Source organism: Schistocerca nitens, chromosome 12 (genome assembly GCF_023898315.1).
Source record: "Schistocerca nitens isolate TAMUIC-IGC-003100 chromosome 12, iqSchNite1.1, whole genome shotgun sequence".
Classification (NCBI taxonomy): Eukaryota; Metazoa; Arthropoda; class Insecta; order Orthoptera; family Acrididae; genus Schistocerca; species Schistocerca nitens.
The window spans coordinates 13,146,619-13,161,755 of record NC_064625.1 but is presented as its reverse complement, the minus strand read 5'-3'; the positions used below and the strand labels follow the sequence as shown (position 1 = coordinate 13,161,755).

The 15,137-nt window shown below is 41.9% G+C and overlaps 1 pseudogene; it reads left to right on the top strand.

The window, feature by feature from the left end:
- Window positions 1–5,416: 5,416 nt before the first annotated feature.
- On the top strand, window positions 5,417–5,534 carry LOC126215405 (5S ribosomal RNA; annotated as a pseudogene).
- Window positions 5,535–15,137: the final 9,603 nt, after the last annotated feature.

The window sequence follows — 15,137 nt, the reverse complement described above, 5'->3', positions numbered from 1 at the left end:
ATAGTTCAGGTATACATGCCGACGTCGCAAGCTGAAGATGAACAGATAGAGAAAGTGTATGAGGATATTGAAAGGGTAATGCAGTATGTAAAGGGGGACGAAAATCTAATAGTCATGGGCGACTGGAATGCAGCTGTAGGGGAAGGAGTAGAAGAAAAGGTTACAGGACAGTATGGGCTTGGGACGAGGAATGAAAGAGGAGAAAGACTAATTGAGTTCTGTAACAAGTTACAGCTAGTAATAGCGAATACCCTGTTCAAGAATTACAAGAGGAGGAGGTATACTTGGAAAAGGCCGGGAGATACGGGAAGATTTCAATTAGATTACATCATGGTCAGACAGAGATTCCGAATTCAGATACTGGATTGTAAGGCGTACTCAGGAGCAGATATAGACTCAGATCACAAAATAGTAGTGATGAAGAGTAGGCTGAAGTTCAAGATATTAATCAGGAAGAATCAATACGCAAAGAAGTGGGATACGGAAGTACTAAGGAATGACGAGATATGTTTGAAGTTCTCTAACGCTATAGATACAGCAATAAGGAATAGCGCAGTGGGCAGTACAGTTGAAGAGGAATGTACATCTCTAAAAAGGGCCATCACAGAAGTTGGGAAGGAAAACATAGGTACAAAGAAGGTAGCTGCGAAGAAACCATGGGTAACAGAAGAAATACTTCAGTTGTTGATGAAAGGAGGAAGTACAAACATGTTCCGGGAAAATCAGGAATACAGAAATACAAGTCGCTGAGGAATGAAATAAATAGGAAGTGCAGGGAAGCTAAGACGAAATGGCTGCAGGAAAAATGTGAAGACATCGAAAAAAATATGATTGTCGAAAGGACAGACTCAGCATACAGGAAAGTCAAAACAACCTTTGGTCACATTAAAAGCAACGGTGGTAACATTAAGAGTGAACGGGAATTCCACTGTTAAATGCAGAGGAGAGAGCAGATAGGTGGAAAGAATACATTGAAAGCCTCTATGAGGGTGAAGATTTGTCTGATGTGATAGAAGAAGAAACAGGAGTCGATTTAGAAGAGATAGGGGATCCAGTATTAGAATCGAAATTTAAAAGAGCTTTGGAGGGCTTACGGTCAAATAAGGCAGAAGGGATAGATAACATTCCATCAGAATTTCTAAAATCATTGAGGGAAGTGGCAACAAAACGACTATTCACGTTGGTGTGTAGAATATATGAGTCTGGCGACATACCATCTGAGTTTCGAAAAAGCATCATCCACACAATTCCGAAGACGGCAAGAGCTGACAAGTGCGAGAATTATCGCACAATCAGCTTAACAGCTCATGCATCGAAGCTGCTTACAAGAATAATATACAGAAGAATGGAAAAGAAAATTGAGAATGCGCTAGGTGACGATCAGTTTGGCTTTAGGAAAAGTAAAGGGACGAGAGAGGCAACTCCGACGTTACGGCTAATAATGGAAGCAAGGCTAAAGAAAAATCAACACTCTTTCATATGATTTGTCGACCTGGAAAAAGCGTTCGACAGTATAAAATGGTGCAAGCTGTTCGAGATTCTGAAAAAAAGTAGGGGTACGCTATAGGGAGAGACGGGTCATATACAATATGTACAACAACCAAGAGGGAATAATAAGAGTGGATGATCAGGAACAAAGTGCTCGTATTAAGGAGGGTGTAAGACAAGGTTGTAGCCTTTCGCCCCTACTCTTCAATCTGTACATCGAGGAAGCAATGATGGGAATAAAAGAAAGGTTCAGGAGTGGAATTAAAATACAAGGTGAAAGGATATCAATGATACGATTCGCTGATGACATTGCTATCCTGAGTGAAAGTGAAGAAGAATTAAATGACCTGCTGAACGGAATAAACAGTCTAATGAGTACACAGTATGGTCTGAGAGTAAATCGGAGAAAGACGAAGGTAATGAGAAGTAGTAGAAATGAGAACAGCGAGAAACTTAACATCAGGATTGATGGTCACGAAGTCAATGAAGTTAAGGAATTCTGCTACCTAGGCACTAAAATAACCAAAAGCAGACTCGCTCTGGCAAAAAAGGCATTTTCGCCAAGAGAAGTCTACTAATGTCAAATACCGGCCTTAATTTGAGGAAGAAATTTCTGAGGATGTACGTCTGGAGTACAGCATTGTATGGTAGTGAAACATGGACTGTGGGAAAACCGGAACAGAAAAGAATCGAAGCATTTTAGATGTGGTGCTATAGACGAATGTTGAAAATTAGGTGGACTGATAAGGTAAGGAATGAGGAGGTTCTATGCAGAATCGGAGAGGAAAGGAATATGTGGAAAACACTGATAAGGGACAGGATGATAGGAGATCTTCTGAGACGTGAAGGAATGACTTCCATGGTACTAGAGGGAGCTGTAGAGGGCGAAAATGTAGAGGAAGACAGTGATTGGAATACGTCAAGCAAATAATTGAGGATGTAGGTTGCAAGTGCTACTCTGAGATGAAGAGGTTAGCACAGGAAAGGAATTCGTGGCGGGCTGCATCACACCATTCAGTAGACTGATAACAAAAAAAAATCTATACTGTTCTTCTGGAGGGCTCTAGCTTTTAACATGGGCTGGGGGTGGTCCTAGCGGTTCGCTGGCGACTTGGGTGTCCGTCCCTTATCGTAGGGCCTTCTAACTTAACACGGTTCTGCTCTCGGCTTCTGTTCTCCCCTCGGAACTGCGTCTGTCTCACGGTGGGAAGGTATGACATGCATTTAGGCATTCTTGTGTTTGTCTGTGGTATTCCATTTGCTCACTCGTTACTCGCATTAGTTTGGTTAATTTAATGTCACGATTTATTCGGAGCTATGTGACATATTACTGGATTTGCTTATCATGTCAGGGTTTTCATGGATTTGCCGGACACCTTACATAGCTACAGCTTCAGTGGGTAGAGCTGTTGGATATTTTATATACTTGTTACTGAGTAAGGAATGCATAATGATCTTGAAGCATCGTCTCGTTACTCACATGTTTTCTTCTCAACAGTCAGCTCGTACCCGACTCGAGCCGAGTAACTATTTGTATTTCTGCATTTTCTTACTCTCAGCTAACGCTGACCGATGAAACGTTTTTCTTATTCTGATGTATTCTTGTTCCGTTGCAGTTTGTGTCTGGTTCGATTCGACACTATGTATAAGGCAGCAGTTCGTTACTCCCGTGTCAGTTCGACAAGCTGCGTCCTGTAAGTGGGCGAGCACCAGATGACGCGAGCGACTTGCTCTCCAACTGACCGTGTCTGACAGGTAGCAGTTACCTACATACGTTTCTCTCTATTCGTTCAAGTCGGATGTAAAATTAAATTCTGATTTTAGCTGAATGGAGAGATTATTTTTATTGAAAAAAATAAAATGTTCGTATGGCATTATTGGCCTGGAGATTCCATCCGGAATAATTCAGCCGTCTGGTGCCAATTTTTCTATTTGGCGACACTTCAGCTGAAAGTGACTAATTAGTTTTCCTTATATGATAATGCATTTTTCTCTTTAATAGTATCTTGTCTGTATTTGGTAATGTGAAGTTGAACTAGTGATTAGGGAAACAAGCGCGTATTTAAGTTCGCAAGTAATCTCGTAATTCTTGAAAAGTGATCAGCAATGGTGAAAAAGTTAATCACAAATGCAACATTAAACTGTGTACTGCAACGATCGTTGGAAAAGTACAGTCTGTGCTTTTGAATTTAAGAAAACTGTTAGCAACAATCAAGAAATCTGATATATCAAATACAATAAATTACCAAAAATGCTCTGTCTGTAATATATGTTAGTGTTGAAATCTGATAGTATCACAATTAAATTATGCAATGAATAAACGCTCTGCTGCCGCTATCTCCAAACTATTGCAGCAGCTGCTAATATGCTAGTTAAAAAAAAAATTAAAATTCAAACTACTAGCAACACGGTGTGCAGTATGTGCTTTAAACTGTAGAGACAACCACGAAACGTCTCAGCTAATGACTCTCATTACTGCGCTGGTCATTGTCAATTAATGTTCTCTTGCTGAGAAACTCGGGAAAGCAAAATTAGATGTGTAAAACTTGAAATAAAGACATCAACGCTGATTGATGGAAAAACAAAACCTTACGCCACCAAGAAACAATATTTTAACACTTTAAGTGTCAAAAATTCACTTTAAATTAATAGTCAAAAACCTGAAAAATTTCTCTTTACTTCCTTACAAACACGTACGCTATCAGTCTTTGAACAAAATCATTAAATCAGACATTGTTACTCTAGCATAAAAAATGTCTAGTTCTAAATCCCTGAACAAATTAACCACTACGCTTGGATGTCTCAGCAAATGCGTTATTGCAGTACCTTTTGAAGTGTAGTGAGTTAATTTACAAAATATCTCTCCATAAATGAAAAATATAAAAAACTATTGCCAGAATGCAGCCATCTCTCTCTCCACGTCTTAGTCCATCACAAGATTCAACTCGACATTCTCTCTCTCTCTCTCTCTCTCTCTCTCTCTCTCTCTCTCTCTCTCTCGCCGCTATTACTCAGATGCTATTGTAGTTTTACTTTAACGCGTGGCATCCAAAATATTACCAAAATTACAATTTCCTATATAAAACAGAATCCTTCCACGGCGGGTTCCGCGTCGCTGAAGCTGGGGATCAGACGATGAGCGCGGCACAGACACGCATCGCCCGGGCGGGGAAAATTTCCGACCTGTCCAAGAACGGAACCCGGGACTCCAGTGATGATAACCACACTACCACAAACTGCGTACATTAATTCTGTTGTTGACGATTCTTCATTCTAGCCACATGAGTTCACGTTAATGATTATTTGGTACACAGTGTGGTGTAATCATCAAGCAGCAGAAAAGGAACAAACAGATGGTTTTTTCAGAGGACAGCCGTGAAATGAAGCAAAGTCAATTTGTATCAACAGCCATACTAATTGAAGTCCGTATCAAACAAAAGATCAAAAGAAAAACATTTACACGTAATGACATTTAGTAACGCAAGTAACGAGTAAGGAGCACTTTGTAACGGATATGTGTCTCGACCTTTCCGAACACAAAGGTTCGAAACGTTGTCATTAAAAATGCTATAAAACTTGAAGGGAAGAGAATCGAAGCAATTGAGATGTGGTGCTATGGACGAATGTTGAAAAGTAAGAGGACTGGTTAGATAAGAGACTTTCCGCAGAATCGGCAAGGAAAGGAACTTTTGAAATACACTGACAAGGAGAAGGGACAGGATGATGCGACATGCGTTAAGACGTCAGGGGAATAACTTCCTCGGTACTTCAGGCGGCTATAGAGGGCAAAAATTATAAGGGAAGGTAGAGGTTAGAATATATCCAAAAAATAATCGACGATGCTGGGAGAAAGTGCTTTTTTTATCATCAGCAGTATGAGTGGTTTGATGCGACCTGCAAAGATATCCTATCCTGTTGCAACACCTTCGGCAACGGCCTTGCCGCAGTGGATACACCGGTTCCCGTGAGATCACCGAAGTTAAGCGCTATCGGGCGTGGTCGGAACTTGGATGGGTGACCATCCAGGCTGCCATGCGTTGTTGCCATTTTTCGGGGTGCACTCAGCCTCGTGTTGCCCATTGAGGAGCTTCTCGACCGACCAGGAGCGGCTTCGGTCAAGAATACCATCATAAGGACCGGGAGAGCAGTGTGCCGACCCCACGCCCCTCCTATCCGCATCCTCCACCGAGGATGACACGGCGGTCGGATGGTCCCGGTAGGCCACTCGGGGCCTGAAGACGGAGTGCTTTTGTTGCAACATCTTCATCTCACAGTACGACAAAGTAAGTGCTACCACGCAAAAATTCTTTTCTATTCGCAGTCGTCTTGGTCGTATTAGGTGACTGATACTAGGTTAACGGTATCGACTCTTACGTATGATTGCCGGAACCGCTATCTTGTCACAAAAGTAACAAGTCACATGATTCAAAGTCATCAAGACGGGCGCTCAAGATGAGACATAGGTGACGACACTGCTAAATGCTCATCAGTCCACCAAATGCAAGCAAAACAGTTGCGAATAAGGAAATTATTTTTTTATATTAAGTCCTGCGCTTCAGATTGAGATCGTCGGACTTCAGATGGAAAAGAAGAGGCAGTGGAGGCGGGAGATATCAAACCAGTCAGGTGACTGATGAGGCAGTGGTTTGCGGACGACAACATTCCTGAAACGGTCTGGCCTGCCAATAGGCCCGAGCTGAACCCTCTGGGATGAGCTGGAACGTCAGTCTCGCTGCATCCCCAGCATACGACATCGCTAGTTACCCTGCTTTCGGATGTTGAGGGTGAGTGGTGTGACATGCCTCCATACACATTCACACACTTCACTGAAAGAGCTCCAGTAGTGTTCAAGCCGTTGTAAGGGCGAAGAATGGACGCTGGTCGTACTAATGTCGCCCAACACGTGTCCGGGTATTTTTGATCGCATGGTGTAATGCATCTGCAAGTAGCTGTTCCCCTTGAGCTTAATCTATGTATTGGTTGAGGATCTGCAGGGGACAAGTACGACGCTTTACATTTTGGATCATATGTTGATACTGACACGTAAAACGAAGATATTATTAACTGACAAGTGGTCTGGAAAATATATGACGCTTGCGACGACATTCGTGTATAATGACAAGGGGAGGAATGCTGCGCGGAAATAGGATTTAGAGAGGAGAGGTGAAGAACAAACATACAGAAAGAAGCTATGGCTAGTCACTCACAAAATCCATCCTTGGGTCCAGAGTTCCACTTGAATCTTGCTGAAACGTGGAACGCTGGAGCTCACGGAAGTGCCTTCTTCTCAGATAAGGTATGTTTTCTCTACACATGTATAAAAGGCAATATGCTGCCTAGCTGGCTTAAAATCGCCCAATCACAACCGTTAAGGATAGAAGCCTGAAATTAGGAGAGGGGTGTTAACCCTATACTATAGTCGTCGATTAAGAAGTGAGTTTTAGAAATTACACCCCCAAGGGGGGGAAAAATTGGAAGAAAGGTTTTTGAAAAGGTAATTTTATAGCTAGAACTACGAAAATTGATATTTCATTTCTCTGTCAGAACTAAAAAAGTACATGCTTCAGCGTTTTTGGAAATACGGACACTAAGGGGGTAAAACAGTGGGTGTTTTTTTAAATAATCATTTAAGTAGTAATAAAGTTACATCTATGACAAAAACATGTTTCAGTGTTTTTTGGAAAGTAAACACCTAAGTGGCTGAAATACAGAAAGAAATTTTTTATAAAAATATTTCTTTACATTAAAACATTTTTGAAGACAAATCTACGAAAATTGACAATTGACTTCTAAAGGAATATGTGATAGGGGACGAAAGTTTGTATGGAAATATCACCACAAAAACTCAAAAATGGCTAGATTGATAAAAACTTCAGACTCCAGCGACCGGAAGTATCTAACGAAAGGGCCATGCTACAGCAGTCTTAATCAATGTAAAAAGTTTCGAAGACGTTGGAATTTTTGAAGTGCATGGAAATTCGATTAAGGGAAAACAAAAAAATCTGTCAGACCGTACAGCCTACACAAGCGAAGCAGGGGGCGCTAATCTATTTAGAGAAACGCCGAAAACTGCAATCTCCAGTGTTTCTACACAATATTTAGGCATTTTAACATAACCTTATCATAATATGTAAAACAAAAAAAAAGAACAATACAGCATAAGTTGGTGACAAAGTAGTTTTAATTTTTCCCGCTATAAAAGAAATGCTGTCTGAAGAATAATCACCCCTGCGTTAAAGCCACTTTGACAGGCGGTGTCAGAAATACCATCCGTGTCATTCTAAAAAAGTTGTCCACGTTGCATGTGTTGTACGAGAAAATCATCCTTAAATTCAGAATTACTGCTCTGAGACCAAACGGAGCCCCTAAAGCCTATACCAGGATGGTTCCCATGAAAAGTCATGGCCGATTTCCTCTGTCAAAACTTTGTGTTCCGAGCTTGTGTAACTTAACGCGTCTGAAACGACTTTCGCTGTTCTGCTTACACCTAAGGCTGCAACTGAGTTTCCTAATGCGGTCACCTATCGGTTTTCGAAGCGTCAGTTGTTATATAAGAATGGTGTTTGTCAGTCAGCTGTTCCGAATTCGTCAGTGTGATGAAGCGAGGCTAGCAATGCCTTTGTAATATTTTCAGTTAAGACGGTACAGTTTTCCTATGGATATCAGTGAACTCTTAAGGGGGACACTGTTCGAGAACAGGTGTTTAGAAGTCCCTTCCACGCCAATTAACGTGTGCAAAATTCTTTCATTACCCTGACTGAGATCAGACGGAAAAAGTGCGAAGCCTTAACCGGTTCAACTTCATCACATTCTAACATTTTGTCTGGAAAACTCAATTATTAGTCAATTTTTCTCACATTATTGCCAAGAGGTTCGATTCTTCCACTTCAGTTAATATATCAGCATTTATGTACGTCTTTCCCTTTGCGCTTTTATTCCATTGAATAGATCAAATCATCAACTTGTCGATTAGCCCAGTACTTCTTTCCCTGCAGTCAACAAAAGAACCAGTTCGTCGACATTTTAAAAAGTAAGCAGCCGCCTGACAACCCAATCCACTATTCAAACACGGTAGAGCGTTTGCGTGAAATTGAAAATTGATTTTAAGGGACCACGTTTATGAAAAACCCATTAAAGATGCACCAAATCCACAGTTTTGACGATATGGCAATGAAATTTTGTAACACTCTTTAAAGGAAATTAATACATTTATTGTTAATTTCAATGGATTATACTCGTATATGTTTAACTATTTTACGGAATTTAAAAATTTTATTTTCAAAAAATAATAAATGTATCTTTTTCTCAGAACCTATTCGACAGCTTTCTACAAAATTTCTCTGTCTAATCTCTTTGCGTATAGGATCTTCTCTCATGAGGTTTTTTGAGTATATCGAATAGGGTAATTTTAATAATTTTTAATTATAATTCTATAAGGATAATATAAAATCCATGCAAAATTCCAAGCACTTTACCCCTTACCTCTGCCTAGACTCGTCATTTCAAAATGTACTCTCGACTCAACATTTATGGGGCTTACAGAAATCAGTGTACAAAATTTCGCAGTTCCAGCCTTCATAGATTCTGAGAAAACGGTACATAAATGTTAAAAAAACACATAACTTTTAGAAAACGCTTTTTCTACTGAGGTCAGCTCATCAGAAGGCACCAGATTCGTATTCAGGGTATTCTTGCCTTTCAATACTTCTCAAAGTTAAAACCTTCTGGGTTGGTAGGCCGCGTCATATTTTCTTATAAAATAATCGACGTTTCGATCCCTCTGCTGCGATCTTCTTCAGGATGTTGTAGTGTCCACTAATGTTAGAACACTGCAACATCGTGAAGAAGATCCCAGCAGAGGGGTGGAACGTCGATTACTTAGGAAGGAAATATAACGCGGCCTAACAACCCAGAGGATCTTAACTACTGCCACGAAAGCGTGATAACTTACTTCTCTTCTTGTTTCTTGTTCCCTGACTTCTTTCCTTTACCATGTCTTCAACTGAGTTTTGAGCTGCAGAGAGGCGCTGTAAATCAGTTTTTATTATGATGTCTTGAGAGACGTTTCCAATCTTAAAGTGCATTCTCTCAAAGACCATCTTCCTCCCTATGTTTCAATCATTAAATACAAAAACTACGCCATAATCGAAGACTTGAGCAATTCTCCGTCTGTAGCACAAGGCAAAATAAGAATGGCGTCTTCATGAACAAACAGCTGCTTTGTTATTGTTTCTAAGATACGGAACAGAGTCAGAGATGGTTTATAATGCCAGGGAGTATATATATCACTGTCTTCCAGATGTGTCCGGTAAAAGTTTGCTTGAAAGCAATCAATGGAATCCACCGAGCTGGTATTGAACCGTTGCTTTTCAAACACTTCGCAGGCGATTTCATCATTGAAACTTTGGGAACTTATTGTCCTCGAGTTCTATTAGTAAACAAAAATTAAACTGAAAAATGGAATTTTCGGAGAATTTCACGAAAAGGTCCCCACCTTAATGGCAACTGAAATCCGATAGCCAGGACAGCATTTCTAGAATCGGTATTATAGTGCTCACGAAACAGAGTAGAAGCGGTATTGTGAAATCGGTTTACGACAACCAGACGTTGCAGTCCCATGTAAACATGGTAACAGGAATGACAACAATAGAACTGGATCTGTTTACCTGGTTTCCGAGTACTGTTTACCCTGCAGAATCGCGTGAGGAGGGTCTCCGAAGATCACATCTTTGACAATCGACAACAGTCTTTGAAAAGCAGCTAATGTGCCGTACCGGTTTTGGAAATGAGCGTTTGGCGTCATTGGCCGGGAGGCTCCTTACGGGGGAGGTCCGGCCGCCGTGGTGCAGGTCTTATTACATTCGACGCCACGTTGGGCGACCTGCGCACCGGATGGGGATGAAATGATAATGCAGACAGCACAACACGCAGTCCCTGAGCGGAGAAAATCCCCGAACCAGCCGGGAATCGAACCCGGGCCCCTTAGGACGGCAGTCCGTCACACTGACCATTCAGCTATTTGGGCGGACAGCGGCTTATCAGAACGTGTCGTGTTTCTGCAGTCTCTCTTCGTGTGCTCGTTCCCTTTTTGGTAGCACGGACTTGTTTCACAAGTAACCCCCATATACTGATGCATAGCCAGCAGCGCCGCGTCCATCTTTGTTTGTATAGTTTTGAGCGAAAAGTAATGTAAATATTGGAAATGAAAGAAAACTATGTTTCGGTTTCTAAGGCATGTGACTGCCTTTTATTATTTCCTGTGACAATACTCTTATTGTTTGCGTCGTTCCATAAATTCAATTTAAAATGCGATGCAACAAATATGAGAATAGTAAAACATTCCTTTACACGAGAGGCGTTCAATAACTATTGCAACAAATTTTTTTCTGAAAGCAGGTTGGTTTTATTCGGGATTCTAATACACCATATTATTCCCCACTCTTTTGGGCGCAAAACTCTATTTTTCAACATCATGCCCGTTCAACGCGCGGCCTTACGCCACACTCGCACGGTTCCACTCTGCTGTTCGAACGTCGGAGCTTGCATCAATAACTTCGCTATCGCCCACGTACCGCTTTCCGCGGAGTTCAACCTTCAATGGACGACATAGATGGATGTCGGAAGGTGCGTGCTTAAGGCTGTAGGATGCACGAGGAAGAACGGCCCAATGAAGATTTACGAGCTCCTCTCGGGCGCGAAGACTTTTGTGTGGCCTCGTGTTGTCATGAAGTAGTAGTTCGTTTCGAGTTTTGTGGCAACAAACACGCTGAAATCGTTTCTTCAACTTCCTGAGTACACTTCAGATTTGATGGTTGCACCGTGAGGGAGGACATCGCACAGAATACCCCTTTCGCTGTCCCAGAAGATCGTCGCCCTGACATTACCGACCGCTTGACGGGTTTTGAACTTCTTATTCGGAGGAGAGCCGGAGAAGCGCCACTTCAAGTATTAGCGTTTCATTTCCGATTCAAAGTGATGAACCCATGTTTCATCGACTGTGACGATGTTCCTCAAAAGTTCTCACAAACAGGCTCTCCATGACCATCTGTTAGTCGGCGAGAAACCCAGCTGCCACACACCTTTCAGTCCCCCACCTGGTAGACGAGTATGTCAGCCTGAACAACAGAGACGTCCACATGAGAAGAGAGGTGACTGATCCGCCGATCACCTCGAATGAGAGTGTCCGCACGTTTCAACACTGCAGGCGCCACAGCTGTATGCGTCCGGCCGGCACGCAAGTGAAAAGACAGGTTTGCGCGACCTTGTTGCTATGATGACAGACTCGCCGTGCTTTTGTTCACTGCCTGATCTCAGTGGAATGCTGCAAGCGCCTGTGAATACCTGCGATGCTCTGATTTTGCGCCAAAAGAAACTCAATGATAGCTCCCTCCTTGGAATGCTCCTACATTACAGTCCCCATTTTGAAGGGTACATAAAGCAACTCCACCTATTGGGAGTTGACGAAACAATAGTGGCTGAAGGGGAAATATTCCACGAGGCTCCGAAACAAAGTACGCATTTTTTCAATCGAAACTAGCCGAGAAAAAAATGTGCTGCGTTACTCAACGAACTCATTACGCACCACCTGCACTGTTGAGAAGCGGACTTATTTCGAGTATTAACTCTAACACCCAGTTTGATCACTGGTATTTTCCTTGCTTCCATTACAAATGGACTTTTCCTTACAATCTTTCCACATAATGAATGCGCATTATGTAATTATTTCTATGGTATATCCTATTATCGGTATTGTAGTCTGTTCGGTATCTCTCTGATTCGTGTGGTGTCCTGCAGAGGGATTTCACGAATCCTAGAAAATGTTTTCAGACGTTCAAGTTTAACATAGGACAACTTGTTACGAAACAATGCGTTGCCATGTTGCAAGAGAGCTAAAAGTGACTCACTTTTTTTATCTATCACAATAACAATGTCATTCAAATGATAAAAACAAAACACAAAACGGCAGCGTAAGTCTAACGTGTTAAACACAGTTTCCGTTTGTTGAGAGATGTTGCGCAATCAGGTGTAAAAATCCGACTCACGGTTTTCAAGTTCATACACAGCTATCAAAAACACTCAAAGCGATTTCCTAACTGTTTTCTTGTTTGTCACGTATACCATTCTGCAAATGCGATTCCGACTGCCGGGAACAACAATCGGTTTTCGGCTGCGTGTAGACGTTTTGCCACATGAGTCGTGACTGGGTTGTAAGATAATTATTTGTTTTTTTAAACTGTCAGTTGCTACCGACGAACTGGTTTCTTGCGCAGTGCAAAAAAAGATCGTTGTGCAGTATTTCTTTTCTCTGTGATGTCATCGTACCAGTGAATACACATGATGTGATTGTTGCGAACGTGGGACATTGATCCACTTGTCACTGTCAAGAGCGTGGTACCACTAGGACCCAAAGTGACGCAATAAAAATATTCATCGCAATGTAAGGGAAATCGGTATTAATAGAAAATCACAAAATAATGAAAGATGCCGTTTCATATGACTTGTAAATGTGATCGGAATTACAGAAAACGCATGTTTGCGCAAAGCTCGCATCGAAAGGAATCCAAAAACGGATAGCGAAAGTCCAGACTTGATTTATCTATTCGGTAACCATTATACACTGAAGCGCCAAGGAAACTTGTTATAGGCATGCGTATTCAAATACAGAGATACGTTAACAGGCAGAACACGGCGCTGCAGTCGCCAATGCCTATATAAGACAAGTGTCTGGAACAGTTTTAGACCGGTTACTGCTGCTACAATGGCAGGTTATCAAGATTTAACTGAGTTTGAACGTGCTGTTATAGTCGGCGCACGAGCGATCAGACACATCTCCGAGGTAGCGATGAAGTGGGGATTTTGCCGGACGACCATTTCACGAGTGTACCGTGAATATCAGGAACCCGGAAAAATATCAAATCGACGTCGCTGCGGCTGGAAAAAAATCCTGCAAGAACGGAACCAACGACAACCGAGTATAATCGTTCAACGTGATAGAAGCCCAACCTTTCCGCAAGTTGCTGCAAATTTCACTGCAGGGCCATCACCAAGTGTCAGCATCAACTAAACATCATCGATAAGGGCTTTCGGAGCCAAAGACCCACTCGTGTACCCTTGATGATTGCCCGACACGAAGCTTTACGCCTCGCCTGGGCCCGTTAACACCGGCATTGGACTGTCGGTAACTGGAAACATGTCGCCAGTCGTTTCAAATTGAGTCGGGCGGATGGACGTGTACGGGTATGGAGACAAGCTCATGAATCCATGGACCCTGCATGTCAGCAGGGGACTGTCCAAGCTGGTGGAGGCTCTGTAATGGTGTGCTGCGTGTCAATGTTTCACATTTTTACGGCACTCACTGAAAGGAAAGGGACCCTGCCTAACAATAATGTCTGAGGACAATGCCAACTCAGATGTCCTACGAATTTTAACTATTGCATGTTATTATTCAGGGAAGTGATATGTCTAGATACGACTCTGACAGGTGACACGTACGTAAGCATGCTATTTGATCACCTGCATCCATTCGTGTCCATTGTGCATTCAGACGGACTTGGGCAGTTCCAGCAGGACAATGCGACACCCCACACGTCCAGAATTACTATAGAGTGGCTCCAGAAACACTCTTCTAAATACCTCCGCCGGCCACCAAAGTACCCAGACACGTACATTATTGAGCAAGTTGCTGTTCAGAAGCGATCTCCAACTCCTCGAACTATTACGGATTTATGGACAGCCCTGCAGGATTCACGGTGTCAGTTCTCTCCAGCGCTACTTCAGACATTAGTCGAGTCTGTGCCACGTCGTGTTGCGGCACTTCTGTGTGGTCGTGGGGACCCCACACGATATTACACAGGTGTACCAGTTTCTTTTGCTCTTCAGTGTACTGTGTGTGACCACTGCGTTAAAGAAACTCATAATACAGTTACGGGGACACGCCAAAAAGTAATGCTTCCGAATTTTTTAAGCGAAAACTCTTCAAGCTTTTTAAAAATAAAACCAAGTTTATTAATATTATACATCTTTATTCTTCATGCCAACATAGGTATTTCTAAACACCCTGGCGACAAATACATTTCTCCCAACGAGAGGCCAGTTTTTGGTTTTGGAAAACAATAAAAAATTCGTCGGCATTATTTTGCAGCACGCCCTGGCACATATTAATGTGTAACGCATGTTACGATTTTATCCTGACGTTTTCAAGAAAATCTAATGCTTTTTTACGTTTCCATGCCTCAATAGGTAAAAATGGAACCCGTATAGAATCACTTTTTTGTGTGCCTCTCTGTCGTACTGTTAGAAACCGTTTTTATCAACTTCAAAATTTGTCACATACTAAGGTCTATGATCACTTGGCAGTATAATAAACGTAACCTTCTAAGTCAATGAAATCAAAAGATACGGCTACTTATGACACATTTTTGTACTCGAAACTCACTCACCAAAAATCAGAGAGTACTTCCCGTTGACGTATCATCATAAAATTTGGCAAGAATCAAGGTTTCACAGTAAAAGTAATGGAAAAATGGGAAAATTGTTAATTTCTAATTCTGTCATACTAAAAACAATTATTTTTTCATTTGTTATCCGACTGGCCATTTGTTGAGACCCCTTTTTCGCAGCAATGGATAGATGTCTCAGATTCAAATGTA